The following is a 15,790-nucleotide window of genomic DNA, read 5'->3' as shown; positions in this document are numbered from 1 at the left end:
TTTTACCACTCTGCCCAGACAGACTGAATTAATTCTTCAATTTCAATACTGTATTTTTCAGATCTCAATTTTCCCGTTGGTTCTTTTTGGTTCCCATTTATTTGCTGAACTACACTATCTTTTCACCCACTTTTCTCCATCATTTCCTCTAAGTCCTTTAGCACATTTACGATTCATTATTTTTAAGTCCTTCTCTGCTGATTTCAACACATGAGTCATCTGTGGGTGTCCTTCTTGATTATGGGTCACCTTCTCCTGCTGCTTCATGTCTCAAAATTGATTTTGTATCCCAGACACTCTACAGTAGAGACAGAAAATGTTTCTCCCAGAAAGCGTTCACTATTTCCTCTGTCAGGCAACAAGGGTGAAGGGTGATCTCTTCCAATTAAACAGCATTAGGTCTGGGTTGATTCTTTAGTTTCACCTCACCTCTGGTTCAAAGGTGTTGATGGTGGGGTCAGGCCTCTGCATCCCACGGGACTTTGAGACACCGCAATGCTCCGAATGCCCAGTGCTGCTGTATACTTAACAGGAGCACCATGTGGGAAACTGGTGGGCCGGGAAGATGCACTCTACCCTTCAGGGCTCCTCCAGATTCCCTTTTACCATGCCAGCCAACACAAACACATCAAAAGTGTGCCTAGTTTGTCCTCATACCCGCAAAGTTTCCTTGCCCGTGACATACTGGCTCCTATGTCCCCAGACCCCAGAATTATTCCCGGGATAAAAGCAGCAGCCCAGTCTGCTTGCACTATAGTTTGTGGAAGAGAACTTACTTAAGAAAATTAACGTAAAGGGCTTAGCACACAGCCTGGCACACAGTAAGCAATTATTCATTTTCACTACTATTGATGGTGTCCCCATGTGAAATTATGAGTTCCTGGAAGAAAGATGTAGTTATTTATTTCTCTTGAACATTCTGTGGGCCCAACGCATTTCTGACAGTGGGTGAGAAGATGTGAACTGACCGTGTGTGTAAATGTTACGTAGGGAAGAGACAAGGAACACTACGATCCTTGTGAGAACATGCTGATGCCCAGGCCTCAGGAGTTCACAGAGAGGAAATTTCACCACCTGCCACACTGGGCCTTCTGGTGCCCATTGTATAGGAAAGAAGAACTGAGGTTCCACGGGTGGGTTTTAGAAGAGCAGTGAAGCACCAGGCCAAGGAAGATAATATGCTTACCTATAGCAAAGACAAATGACTTTTAGGAAAGGGGAGGAAAGCCTCAGCTTACCTGGGACAAGGATGCCAGGAGCACAGCAGCATCCCTTCTGTGTTCCCTTCGTGGGTCCTGAGGAGGCCACAGGACAGAAGAGTGAGGTGTATCAATACTACCCCAAACCTCTCACAAAACTAACAAAACTAACCTAGAAATCCTCACACATCAGTTTGTGCGTCCCTGACATTCTCTAAAAAATGATAAATCAAAAATGTACCTAATAAATGTGGAATCTAGAAAAGTGGTACAGATGAACCCATTTGCAGGGCAGGAACAGAGACGCAGACGTAGAGAATGAACATGTGGACGCAGAGGGGGAAGGGGAAGGTGGGAAGAAGTGGGAGATTAGGATTGACATATATACGCTGCCATGTGTAAAATAGATAGCTAGTGGGAACCTGCTGTATGGCACAGGGAGCTCAGCTTGGTGCTCTGTGATGACCTAGATGGATGGGATTGGGGGGGAGGGAGGGAGGCACAAGTGGGAGGGGGTATATGTATACATACAGCTGATTCACTTCGCTGTACGGCAGAAACTAACACAACATTATAGAGCAATTATACTCCAATTTTAAAAAATGTATCTAAGACAATGAAGTAACAAATACACTTTTGTCTACTGGCTGGTCTCTCTATCAGGAAGTACCCACGTTAAAAGTCACAACATTAAGGTTGAAGCATGATTTTTCCATATTGTGAACTTAAGTTAATCCTAGTAGCAACCAAGAGCGACTGCAAGTTTCTGGAGCTCTTGGTGCGACACGCAAGTGTTCGCTCAACGTGGGAATGGTGGAGAGTCAGGTATAAAGCAGTATATGCTAACAGCTGGGAATAGGAAATGAATGGTTTCATCAACTATTACCAAAGAAAGTGACAAAATAACAGATTTTTTATTAAGAGAGATTTAGAAGAAGATAAAATAATCATAGCAGAACTTAAAATAGCCTTCCACACTGTATTTCTTCATTGGTCTTTCTACTCAAACAGCTGTTTGAATATCTTTTCTGATTCCAAAATTGCAAGCAAAGTTTCAAATGCCAGGATGAAATTTACTGCCATCAGAGAACTGTAACAGCTCCATTTTCTATCACATAAGTTATGAAAGGTCTAAATGTCTAACCTTTTCACAGGATAGTCATGGAGGCAAGTATTCAGCGCAGAAGAAATTTCCCTTTGCTTGTGCAACATTTTTCTCATGAAAAGTTTTGTTTATAAAGCTATTTTGAGTACTGTTCAAACGGAGTGAATTAAAACAAAAATCACATGTCACTTTACCCCTGTGCATGTACAAAGGTTGGCAAGGCAAGGGTGGGGCGCGTGGAGGCCGGAGGAGTGTAAACCGGTGAAGCATCTTCTGGAGTGCAATCTGTCAGCACTTGGTACTGCTGAACACACGTGTCCCATGACACAGCACTGCAGCGCCAGGCCGTTCCTGAAGAGACAAGGGTGCCCGTCGCAGCTTTACCTGGGAGCTGGAGGCTCCTTCCGGCCCATCACGGCGCAGGCGAGCTGGGCGGGGCAGGCGCCTACGCAGGACAGCTGCACTGTGCACGTGTAACGTCGCACTGAGATTGCACTGAGCGAGAGGTGCAAGGTCTGCAGCCCAGTAACGTGCACAGAGACCAAAAGCACACACACACAAGCAGGGCATGAAGGATATGCACATAACCTAAGACATGTTCTCAACGCTTTCGCTCAGGGGTCTGAGACGCTGCGGAGACATTAGGGTAGGGAATGGAGAAGAAAATAAAATAAAAACCAGGGAGGAGGGTGGCACGCCCAGATGATTGCCAAAGAAAGGGAAGAAAAGGAGATTCCAGTTTTCAAATCCAGAGTCCTAGCTTCTGAAAAAACTCAGAAGATTTAGCGGCACTGGGCCGTCGCCACACGGCAACAATGCAAGGGTGCTGCATAGCACGTCTGCTCTGCCATCCACTCTGTGCACCCAGGCCACCTCCCTCACTCCACACCACGAGTCCAGCCCTGCAGGCCCCTGGGGCCGCTGATGCTTGAGGACATGAGTTTTGATGCCACAAAGAACAAAAGTGGTCCTATACAGGGTGGGACTGGGAACCAAACAGGTGTGGGGACTGAGAGAAAGGGAGAAATTGTAGATAAGACCTGGATTTCTGCCTTAATCAGGTGGGCAGGTGAGCTGCTGCTGAGACAGTGGGTGCTGACACGGGGCAAGTTTCAGATGAAGAGCTTAAGTGCCATTTTGGTTACATTAGGTTTTAGGTGCCCGTTAAGGATCCTCAGAGCGCTGAGAATTCTGCTCTAAAGAGAGTCAATTAGACAGGCTTTCTTCTGGGGCCAAGAGAGGAGTTTAACTCTCCTCATGCTGAGGAAACCCCATTGTGCACTGATGCAACCTCTGTCCAGCTACGCCAGGCTGGGCACATCTATACTTGGGTGAAAAACTCACTGCCCAAGTGTCCCATAGGGTTCTGGATTTGCAGGATCAGAGCCTCCTGGGGGCACACAGCACTCCAGGTGCAGAAGGGGCCTGGAGGTTGAAGTGCACGGTGAGGAGTGTGGCGTAGGTGCTGAGGAAAAATGCCCGGGAGGAAGCTCCTACTTATGTGAGCCACGATGGCCCTTCCCAGGGCGCAGAAGCATGACGTTTAGTCGAGGGCACTGGATCCCAAGCAAGTCAAAGGAAGCAGATGCCACGAAGCCTCTGAGGTGGGGTCGTCCTGCCCAGTGGAATCCTCAACCCCCAGTCAAGATCTCCCTGGACCATGATATTGAGAACTTCTCAGAGCACCACAAAGTTTGTAAAAAGAGAAGACATTGCCCCACCCAGAATCCGAGCAGGAACCTGTAGGTGTGATGTAGGGAAGCTCAGAGAACTGGGACCACAAGATCTCTGCCTAAGAGAGGGGTGCCGCCTCCAGGAGCGCAATCACAGGGAAAGTGTGCGTCTGACTCCAGTCTGGGACCCACGCAGCCTGAATGCTTGGCAGACGTGTGAGTGGAGGGTCTAGTGATGATGGGGCAGATGGGCAGAGAGTCCAAGCTAGTGGTGCAGATTCGGAGATGTGCACAGAGGTTCTCACTGAGGCTGGGTTCTGAGCGAGACCATCCAGAGAGGGTGCCGGCAGAGAAGAGGGTAGAGCACAGGACACAGACATTGGCGGGAAGAGAGAGAAGGGCCTCAGAGGAGAGAAGGGTCTCAGAGGAGCGGCAGCCAGGCAGCCAGAGGCCAAGGGCAGAGGACATTTCAGGAAGGAATTGGAGGTCCCATGAGCAAAGACAAATCCAAATGACTGGCAGAAAACCACACAATTTATCTCATTAAAAAATTGGGGGCTAACGGGGTTTCCCTGGTGGCGCAGTGGTTAAGAATCCGCCTGCCAACGCAGGACACACGGGTTCGATCCCACATGCCTTGGAGCAACTAAGCCCATGCGCCACAACTACTGAGCCTGCGCTCTAGAGCCCGCGAACCACAACTACTGAAGCACACGTGCCTAGAACCCATGCTCCGCAACAAGAGAAGCCACTGCAACGAGAAGCCCACACACCGCAATGAAAAGTAGTCCCAGCTCGCGGCAATGAGAGAAAGCCCGAGCACAGCAACGAAGACCCAAAAATAAAATAAATTAATTAAAAAAAAGTTTTGAAAGTATTACATCATTTTTTAAAAGGGGCAGCTAATACTCCTAATACATAAAGAGTTTTTAAAAATCGAAAAGAAAACAACGTAAAGCCCTTTAAAAAAAAATAGGCAAAATACACAGACAGTCTGTTCCCAGAAAAGACAGCGAACAGCCCGTGAGCATAGAGAAAGATGCTCGATTCCACTAATAATAGAGAAATGTCCTTGAGCATAGAGAAAGATGCTTGATTCCACTAATAGAGAAATGCCCGTGAACATAGAGAAAGATGCTCGATTTCACTAATAATAGAGAGATGCCCTTGAACATAGACAAAGATGCTTGACTCCACTAATAATAGAGAAATGCCCTTGAACATAGAGAAAGACGCTGGATTCCACTAATAATAGAGAAATGCCCTTGAGCATAGAAGACGACGCTTGATTCCACTAATAATAGAGAAATGCCCTTGAGCATAGAAAAAGACGCTTGATTCCACTAATAATAGAGAAATGCCCATGAACATAGAGTAAGATGCTCGATTCCACTAATAATAGAGAAATGCCCGTGAACATAGAGAAAGACGCTCGATTTCACTAATAATAGAGAAATGCCCGTGAACATAGAGTAAGATCCTTGATTTCACTAATAATAGAGAAATGCCCTTGAGCATAGAAAAAGATGCTTGATTCCACTAATAATAAAGAAATGCCCTTGAACATAGAGAAAGACGCTGGATTCCACTAATAATAGAGAGATGCCCTTGAACATAGAGAAAGACGCTTGATTCCACTAATAATAGAGAAATGCCCTTGAACATAGAAAAAGACGCTTGATTCCACTAATAGAGAAATGCCCGTGAACATAGAGAAAGACGCTCGATTTCACTAATAATAGAGAAATGCCCGTGAACATAGAGAAAGACGCTCGATTCCACTAATAATAGAGAAATGCCCGTGAACATAGGAAAAGCCACTTGATTCCACTAATAATAGAGAAATGCCCTTGAGCATAGAGAAAGATGCTCGATTCCACTAATAATAGAGAAATGCCCGTGAACATAGAGAAAGACGCTCGATTCCACTAATAATAGAGAAATGCCCGTGAACATAGGAAAAGCCACTTGATTCCACTAATAATAGAGAAATGCCCTTGAACATAGAAAAAGATGCTTGATTTCACCAATAATAGAGAAATGCAAATCACATTACACTGACATCATGAATTAGTTCTCGTCTATCGAAGCGACAAAAATCCGGAATTCTGACGAAATGCTCCGCTGGAGAAGCTGTGGAAGAATATGGACAAAGAGCGTGTTACCAGCTTCAGCGGCAGGGTCTGGGGAACGGGCGGCAGGTGCCACGTCCGGTGGCAAAGCTGAAAGAAGCAGCCCCTGGAGCAGCCCAGGAAACCGGCCAAGGGGGTGGTGAGGAAGGTGAGGCATTCCCGCAGAAACAGGAGGACGGGCAGAGGGAAGGCGAGGGGCTAAAAGGGAAGCCGCGGGGAAGGGCCCCTGCCACGGGGGGAATTCAGAAATCTGGCCAAGAAAGAAGCTGTTCCTTCTGCCCGAGGCACCGATGATCCTTAGCCCCACTCTTGTGTAAACATCTGGATTCCCTGCGATAACATCTGTTGCCACCTACAGCTAGAATGAAGTGTTGTCTCAAAACCTATTGTACACTTAAGAAACATACAGTGGCTCATCTTTTCTTTAGTTCTTCACAGCCATTTCTACCTCATCTATGAGATCAGAGTAAACCCAGCCCAGAATGTGTGTTCTTCGGGTTCTGTTCTATCCTGAATTCTGTTCCACCTGGAATTAAACCAACTCATTTCAAATGGAAAAAAAACAAAGAGTATGTTATCAATGAGAAGAATTTGATTCCATCTAACAAAGTTATGGGTACATTGCCCGTTGACCTGGCAATCCCACTTCTAGGAATCTATCCTGAAGGTACACCTCCACAAGTCAAAATATTATATGCCTGAGGTCTTCACTTAAAGCAATATTTGTAAAAGCAAAATATTAGAAACAACCCAAATGTCTCTCAGCAGAGAACTGGCTGAATAAACTGCAGTGCATCTGCATATGCAGAACTATGCACATAAAGAGCAGGAGGGGTGACTTCCCCGGTGGCGCAGTGGATAACACTCCACAGTCCCAATGCAGGTGGCCTGGGTTCGATCCCTGAAGAGGGAACTAGATCCCACATGCATGCCGCAACTAAGAGTTTGCATGCCACAATTAAGGAACCCACGTGCCGCAACTAAGAAGCCCTGGAGCCGCAACTAAAGAGCCCATGTACTGCAACTAAGATCCGGCACAACCAAATAAATAATGTTTTTTTGGTTAAAAAGGCAAGAGGAGGGTCCCCATGTGGAAGAGTGGAGGGCTCCCCAAAACACAAGCAGGGTGCTGGGCAGCCCACACAGTGTCTATTATCTGTGAAAAAAGAAAGTGAATGAGAAGGTCCGTGTGGGCATTTGCATAGTTTGCTTCCAAAATAAGGGTTCACCAGAAACTCACAAAACGTGCTGTGTTTGGGGAGGAGGCAGGTAGGGAACAAAGATTTCCAGGTCTTGCTGTTGGTCTGAGTTGTGAACCATGTAAGCAACCAGAAAACTGAACAAGACAGCAATAGCTGCTTAGAGACTTTAGAAAATGGGCACGGCAGGGCTGTAATCCCCGAGAGAAGGGAAATAAAACTGTGAGCCCTAAAGCCACCGCAGCTCCCTTCCTGGCCCTGGCCTCTGCTTGGGCCTCCCTTGCCGTGACCACCCAGACCTGCGGGGCATGGGGCAAGGACATTCCCTGCATCTTTACCAAGAAATCGACTGTCTAGCAAATTTAACTTAAAAAAAAAAAAAAAAGGTGTCTCTCAAATTTAATTGAGAGGCCAGGATACAATACATCAAATCAAGATAACCAGAAATACACACATGCCAAAGCAAAGCCAGTTTAAAGAGCACAGCAATTTAGTCAAAACTATAGAAATCTGTCTGCCTGGGAAAATAATATGTAAGCAAAAGGGAAAAAAACCAAGTTTTATCTAAGAAAAACCTCACAGCGAAGAGCTGTCTCCTGTCACTAGTCAGCAGGCCCTAGACAATGAACCTCTTGTGGAAAGTGTGGCCCCGGGGGGTCACTCACAGGTCAGATCTCTGAACTTAGCTCCCACCATAGAACACTTTGGTCCTGTTTTTCTAGTCAGGAGGCACTATGATCTTAAAGCTTGTGTTCTCCCGCATTCACACCAAAATTCACATGTTGGAATCCTAATGCCCAATGTGATAATGTTAGAAGGTGGGGCCTTTGGGAGGTACTTAGGTCATAAGGGTGGAGCCTTCACGAATGGAATCAGTGCTCTTGTAGAAGAGACCCTACAGAGCTCCCTCACCCCTTCCACCATGTGAGGACACCAGGAGAAGGCACCAGCTAGAACAGGGAAGGCCCTCATCCAACTCGGCTGTCACCCTGATCCTGAAGGTCCAGCCTCCAGAACTGCTGTGTGCAAGCACCCCTTCCACGGTGTTTGGTTACAGCAGCCTGGACAGACTGAGACAGGAGGAGCACCGTAGGACGTTCTTCCTCCTTCGCTGCCTGTGTGTTGGCTCTAAGCCGTGTCTGCAGACTTGGAGTTGACACCAAGGCCTGTCCATTCTTGACCAGAGGAGGCAGAACCAGGAAGCCAGCTCTGAGCTCTAGTCTAAGCCCTGGGCAGTGACCAGAGGAGGCATGTCTGGGGCCTGGCATTGCAGGTTTCTCTCTTTGAGTAACTGGTCTTATGTATCTGCCCCTCGGTGGAAACCCATGGGGAAAGGTAAGAAGTAGGAGTGAGGCAGCTCTAACTCCAGGCTAACGCTGCTCTGAGCACTTGCTGCAGCCAGGCCTTGTTCTTAAAGCTGACAACAGCAACCCTATGAGGTAGGTGCTGTTATTACACCCTGTCCACGGATGCAGAGACTGAGTCACAGAGGTGTTAACAGGCTTGCCCCAGGTCGCACAGCCAGGAGGCTGTTAAAGGGTCTCCCCGCTTCAGCCCTTGCCTCTCCAGAGTAGCCGAGTGATCCAGTTAGAAAAACGCCCAGTACTGTCACCCTTCTGCTCGAAACTTTCCAGTGGCTGCCCATCTCAGCCAGGGAAGATCCAAGAGCCCTCCAGCCCTCCATGCCCTGGCCCGTTTCCCTCACTCGCACCCCCCACGCTGCCGCCCTGCCTCATCCTCAGGGGTCTGCCCAGGTGTGCGCGGGCTCCCGTCATATCTGGGCCTCTGGTCCAACGCCAGCTCCTCCGCGGGCCTTCTCCGAGAACCCTATAAAATAATCCCCCACCCCTAGTCCCCTCCTCCCCCCCTCCCCTCCCTGGTGCACTTTCCTCCTTGGCACCGTCGCACTGGGGCTCATCCAGCGTTTGTTTTTTTTTTTTTTGATGCATTGGGGCTTCGTTGCTGCGTGCGGGCTTTCTCAAGTTGCGGCGAGCGGGGGCTTCTCATTGTGGTGGCTCCTCTCTTGCTGCGGAGCACGGGCTCTAGGCGTGCGGGCTTCAGTAGCTGTGGCACACGTGGGCTCAGTAGTTGTGGCTCACAGGCTCTAGAGCACAGGCTCCATAGTTGGGGTGCACGGGCTTAGTTACTCCGCGGCATGCGGGATCTTCCCGGACCAGGGCTCCAACCCGTGTCCCCTCCATTGGCAGGTGGATTCTTAACCAATGCGCCACCAGGGAAGCCCCTCATCCAGCTATTTGAGTGTTGCTGTCTGACTGACGAGTGTCCATCCCGCGAGGGCAGGGACGTTTTCGTGGCTGTTGCATCCCCAGCGCTCAGAGCACTACCAGTACTGTTGAATCAATGAATGACACGGTGCCGCGGGTATGCGGGCAGCGGTGTAGACCCGGGGGTGGGTAAATGCAGGCGGTGCCAAAAAGAACTTATGTCCCGAGGCGACTGACACGGTAAATGCTCCCACACCTGAAGGCGCAGAGATAGTGGGGCACGTGCGAGGGGCGCTCGGCCCACGCTGGGCGGGCGAAGAAGGCGGGAAGTCCGTTTCGTTGACGGGTACCTCGTTAGCCAAACCGAAAGTGCCCCCAAAGCAGAGCGTCGCCTAGGTTCTCGACTTCTCAGCAAAGGTGACTGAGCGGCGTGGACTACACTTCCCAGAAGGCTCAGCGCCGGGCGGAAAGGGTACGGACGACGCGGAAGGCGCGAGGTGTTCCGGGTCAAAGAGGGCCCCGATTCGGAGGGAGGGTTGCAGAGTGTCGCGAGAGAGAGGAGTCGGTGTTAAGTAAGGCTGAAAGTTTGCCCTGAGCAACGATCAATTTTTGACTTGAAGATGTTGGTGGAAGTTGGGGGGGGGGGGCAATCCTAGGAAGCACAGGCGGGGGGGGGCATGCAAGTCATCGCTGCGGGCAGCTGGACTCGGCCCTTCCGGGGACCTCACGGAGACTGTGGGACACACCTCAGATTTGCACCCTGGCACTGTGGGGGGCGAGGGGGGCGGCGTTGTTCACTGACCCCCATCCATCTCTGTTAGAACGCTGCTTCCAGGGCATGAGTTCTCTGGCACTTTGGCCTGGGCGTGCACGTTCCTGCGACCAGAGAAAGCCCTGGGCACAGTGCAGCAGCTTGCGATAAAAAGCTGTAGGTGGGTGTGGAGGACAGGTGTGTGGGCTCCGACAGCATCTGCTCCAACATCCGTGTGGAGGTGTGAGTCTCTGTGAGAGGGAGGGCGAGAGGGGTGCACGTGGATAACGTGTACAGCTGTGAAACCAGATGAGATCGTCACAGAGAGGGCAGTGTAAAAAGAGAAGAAGCCCAAGGACAGAGCACCGGGACCTCCAGCTGTCAGAGGTCCAGTAAAGAAGGAAGAATCAGGAAAAGAGACTGAGAAGCCTCGATCAGGTAGGAGAACAGCAGGAGGTTGTGACATCCTTGAAACCCAGTGAAAAGCAGTGATCGGAGGAGAAGTGATCAACTTGACGGCAGATGGCATTTACCAGTGTAGAGGTCATTGATGACCTTAAACAACAGTTCTGGGGGGTTGGGATGGGGAAACTTGACTGGAAATGATTCATGGGTTTTAATAGCTGCTCTCATTCAAAACCTGTATTAGTCAGCTTCCTCTAGGTTATGTTGAGTGATAAACAAGGTCAAAAACCCAGCAACTTACAAATATCACTTCTCACTGCACCTGTCAGTGTCCAGTCAGGAGACAGAAACCACACTAGTAATTTAATATAAGGAGTTGTTGGCTAAGAGAGCTGGGTAATAATAAAAGGTAAAAGCCCCTGGTGTGTCTGGCCCTGGGTGCTTCGGCGGCCCAGATCTGTAGTCCTTTCCCTCTGCCCGCCCTGTGAGAGTGAGGCCCCCTGAGGAGGTGGCATAAACGGCGTCACCAACATAGGGCCACCCTCCCTCACACTATGTGTTCTGTGAGGGCCACCAATCACAGTTTTCTGTGTTCCACCCTTGGGTTAACAAAGAAACAATATGGTTCGTTTTTTCTCTTCTAAATATAAAATACAGGCTTCCCTGGTGGCGCAGTGGTTGAGAGTCCGCCTGGCAATGCAGGGGACGCGAGTTCGTGCCCCGGTCCGGGAAGATCCCACATGCCGCGGAGCGGCTGGGCCCGTGAGCCATGGCCGCTGAGCCTGCGCGTCTGGAGCCTGTGCTCCGCAAGGGGAGAGGCCACAACAGTGAGAGGCCCGCGTACCACAAAAAGAAAAAAAAAAAAAAAAAAAAAACTAAATATAAAATACAATTCTAAAAGCACCTTCTCAAATGACACTAGGAGTGCTGAGACTGGCCAGCCTTCAAGGCCACGTCTGGAAGTCAGTAAGGGGGTGTGGGCCAGTGCCAACCCGGGGTCCTGAGCTGCATCCCCCATGGTTGTCACTGCCTGCATGGCGTCCAGGACAAACAAGTCCCTGCATCTCCCGGGCACAGCAGGGAGAGGCCAGGACTGTCTTCTCTGAGGGAAAAGCCCCGAGACTACCGAGACAAATGGTACCCAGGCCCACAAAGAGCATTCCATCTGCCCTCCCTGGCCTGGAGTCTCTGGAAGGGATCCCAGGGAAAAGAGCACCTAGAAAACCCCTCCCTTCTCTCTAGGTGCGTGGGGTGGGGAGGGCCCTGTGTGAAAGGGGAGTATGCACAGGCAGCCGGGTCTGGGTGGGGTGAGGTGAAGGGAGAGTGGGTGTCTCCTTTGTGTGGTGGGCAGGGTCCATGTGGGCTGAGTGTTCTGGGAGGGTGAAGGGGATCCATACACCCGTGGAGGGTGCCGTGTGTGTGTAGCCATGTGTGCGAGGTCTCTGGGGGTCAGCATGTGTGACCAAATGAGGTGGCAGCCAGGTAGGCAGCTCTGTTTACTAAGAACTCTCGGTGCAAGGGTGTCCTCGTGTATCCGGGGAAGAGGTCGGTCTTTGCGTGCGACCCTGGGTTGGGGGAGTGCCCTGTGCGACGTGCTTGAACCGGGGAAGGAGCCTCGGGGACAGCTGTGACAGCAGGTTAGTTAGCAGACCCAGGAAAAGGACTTCCTGCCTGGGGCACCATGGAGAGCAGGTGGCAGATCCCCTGGGGGGATCCCCAGGGGCAGACGGCTCTGGTCTCTCCTGGCCCAGCGTCCAAGGCTGCTGCTGGGCAGAGCCCATGGGCTCCTGGGCTTCCTGCCTATCTCACCCTGAGAGCTGGCCACAGGGCCTCAGGCCTCATGCTAACTGAAGGACACTGCTCCGTCCAGGGGGCTCTGCTCCCCAGCCTGCACTACCCTAGAGGCTGTGCTCCCCTGTACCCCCTGGGGGACAACTGGGGTCAGGCCCCCAGAGGAGGAAGGGTGGGTTAGTGGGGGGCAGTTAGTAGCAGTTCCCTCTCACCTGAGTTCTGGGAAATCAGTCAAGGTTCAAGTCTCCTCCGCTGAAAGGCAAAGCTGGCTTGCAGGGAGTGGGGCGCGCAGGCCCAGCGAGTGGGCTGCACTGTGTCACTCACCATATTTGTTTGCCAGGGCTGCCACCACAAATGGCACAGACTGGCTTAAACAACAGCAATTTATTTTCTCACGATTTTGGAGGCTGAAAGTCCGAAATCAAAGTGTCAGCAGGGTTGGTTCCTCCTGAGGCCTCTGTCCCTGGCGTGGAGACGGCCGTCTTCTCCCCGTGTCCTTACATGGTTGAGCCTCTGTGTGTGTCTGTGTCCTAATCCCTTCCTCTAATAAGGACACCGGTGCTTATTTATCTTTTCACAGTTCTGGAGCCTGGGAGCCCATTTCTGTTGTTGGGGCCACCCAGTCTTTCATGGCAGCCCAAGCCGAGTGACACGGTGGGAAACGGGGAACCCAGGAGAGCTGCACTAACCCCCGTCACCACTGTCAGGCCCAGGCCACCCTCTCAAGGAGGGTCCAGCAGTGAAGGTGTCTAGAAGGCGGGATGCCTGGTCAGGGGGATGGGTGACCCCTACCCACAGAGAGGCCTGTGGGAACACAGGTTGGGGGCAGCTTCATTTGGGACCGGCCAAGCCTGGGTGTCTCTGGGCTTCCAGATGTGGGGCTGGAGGCCTCAGGAAGGGCAGTGGGGGGAGGGGTCAGTCTGCGGCCATGGTGGGCTGTCAGCACAGCCTCCCGAAGAGCACCCCTCCACGTGCTTGTTCCAGGAACGTCCCGCTGCACCTGCCAACAGGTCCGTAGGAGCGTGTCAGGGCCTGGTTTCTTCCCAGTGTTTGCCAGGACCGCTGGGCCATGGGCACACTGGACACTTGTTCAAAAGCAGGGGGCCATAACTTAGAGCAAAAGGAGGAGGTGAGGAACAGTCACATGTGGGGTATGGATGTTTTGGCCCCTCCCCCCACCCCGGCTTCTCCTCCTGAATTAGCACAGTCTCTGGAAAGGCAGATTGAGCTCCTGCCGGCCCCACTCCTGGGCACTGAGCAGGGACGGGCCACCGTCTCAACAGAAGCCAGCCTGACGCCCACCCCCTCCCACATCCTCTAACACCCTGAGTCCCAAGCCCCCTGCTCCTTCCCCCATTCCCCAGCATCTCCCCCCCCAACCCCGTCTGAGCCCCTCTTGTTTCCTAGCAGCGAGACACGGTGGTGGGGGGGGAAGGGAGAGAGTTAATAACCGCAGGGGAGGAGCAGGGAATGTGGCGAGAGAGCGTAGTACTCCCCCTTGGAGCTCTGGGCGAGAGCGCTGGGCTCATGAGCCAGTGAGCAGGGTGCTAACTGCTCGCAGTAAATGAGCAAGAGACCAGCAGCAGCTCCTGCAACCGGCAAGGCAGGCTCAGAACCGGAAGCAGATACGGAAAAGCCCAGGCGAGGAAAGCGCTCTCACCTGGGGGCGGGGGCGGGGGCGCCCCGGCTGGGACCCCTGCGGCAGGTGCACTGCAGGCACCTCTCAGGAGCAGCCAGGCCTAACGCTGACTGTCCTGCTGGGGATCTGGGGAGCTGCGAGCTTCGGGCACTCCTGCCTTCACCAAAACACACAGGAGCTGAGGCCTCGGCCATGAGTGTGGTCCTGGGGCCCGAGGTGTCCTTGGGGGCAGGATTGGAGCTCAGACACTTCTGGGGGCCTTCCAGATCCCCACTACATACGGCAGGGAATGTAGTTTTCTCCGAAAGAAGAAAGGTGAGTTTGGCCGCAGAGGAGCTGGGGAGAACAGAGAGGGGACATGGGGACAATGGGAGGGCGGCCTGGCATCTAGATAGCAGGTAACAGTTCGGTTAGAGGGTGAACACCAAGGGTGCTGCTTCACGGAAACTTTGGAGGCTCTGGGCACAAGCGCGGTGCTTCAGGCCTGCGGGGTTACACGCCCTTCATGGCTCCACCGCAACCAGGACAGCTGTGCCTGCCACACTGCCGAGGTGCTGATGAGAATGTGAACTGGAGGGGAGACCTGGGGAACTTACGGGAATATCTGGAAACTTTCAGTGGCAGGGCTCATGCTGGAGGAGCCCTTCATTCAAGAAAAGTCCCTGCCTGGTAACCCTCCTTCTCAAGGCCAGTCTTTTTCTCTGTATTTTCTCCATTCCATGAGCTGCCTTTCCATTTTGTTGATGGTTTCCTTTGATGTGCAGAAGCTTTTTAGTTTTTTTTTTTGAAGCTTTTTAGTTTGATGTAATCCCACTTGGTTTTTTTTTACATTTGTTGCCTTTGCTTTTGGTGTCAAATCCAAAAAATTATTGCCAAGATTGATGTCAAGGAGCTTACCACTCTATGTTTTCTTCTAGGAGCCTACATCTGGTCTTACATTCAAGTCTTTAATCCATATTGAGTCAATATTTGTGTATGGTGTAAGACAGTGGTCCAGTTTCACTCTTTCGCATGTGGCTGTCCATGTTTCCCAACACCATTATTGAAGAGATTGTCCTTTCCCCATTTTATACTCTTGGCTCCTTTGTCATAAATGAATTGACCATATAGTCATGGGTTTACTTCTGTGCTCTCTGTTCTGTTTCATTGATCTATGTATCTGTTTTTATGCCAATACTATACTGTTTTGATTACTATAGTTTTGTAATATAGCTTGAAATCAGGGTGTGTGATACCTCCAGCTTTGTTCTTTCTCAAGATTGCTTTGGCAATTCAGTGTCTTTTGCATTTCTGTACAAATTTTAGGTTTTCTTTTTTTTTTCTGTGAAAAATGTCATTCGAATTTTGATAGGGATTGAATTGAATCTGTAGATTGCATTGTAGATATATGCTGGACACTAAGGAGTTGAGAGTGAAGGAACACGCCACGTCTATGACTTCTGCTAACACAAGTTCATCTCCCTCCTCTAGATTGTCCTCCACCCCCACCCCCACATAAAGCTCCTCAATTCATCCTCAAGGTCCGGATCACAGCCCTCCTCAGAGACCCCGGGGCATGGCATTAGAAAGGGGTTCAGAGGCCCATGCTCTTTGGACACTGGCTCAGCCTCCAACTAGGCCCTGCATTAATTTTACATTAATGTATGTAAATGCATACTATTGTGAAGGGTC

General features: G+C 50.9%; 1 long non-coding RNA gene across 1 annotated transcript; it reads left to right on the top strand.

Annotated features, from left to right (window-relative positions):
- Window positions 1-10,016: 10,016 nt before the first annotated feature.
- Window positions 10,017-15,465, top strand: LOC141277396 (uncharacterized). The gene is made up of 2 exons (XR_012328744.1): window positions 10,017-10,722; window positions 11,347-15,465. It is a non-coding gene; the product is annotated as an uncharacterized lncRNA (long non-coding RNA).
- Window positions 15,466-15,790: the final 325 nt, after the last annotated feature.

Source organism: Tursiops truncatus, chromosome 1 (genome assembly GCF_011762595.2).
Source record: "Tursiops truncatus isolate mTurTru1 chromosome 1, mTurTru1.mat.Y, whole genome shotgun sequence".
NCBI lineage: Eukaryota > Metazoa > Chordata > Mammalia > Artiodactyla > Delphinidae > Tursiops > Tursiops truncatus.
The sequence above is the reverse complement of the archived record's forward strand: the minus strand, read 5'-3'. Positions and strand labels throughout refer to the sequence as shown.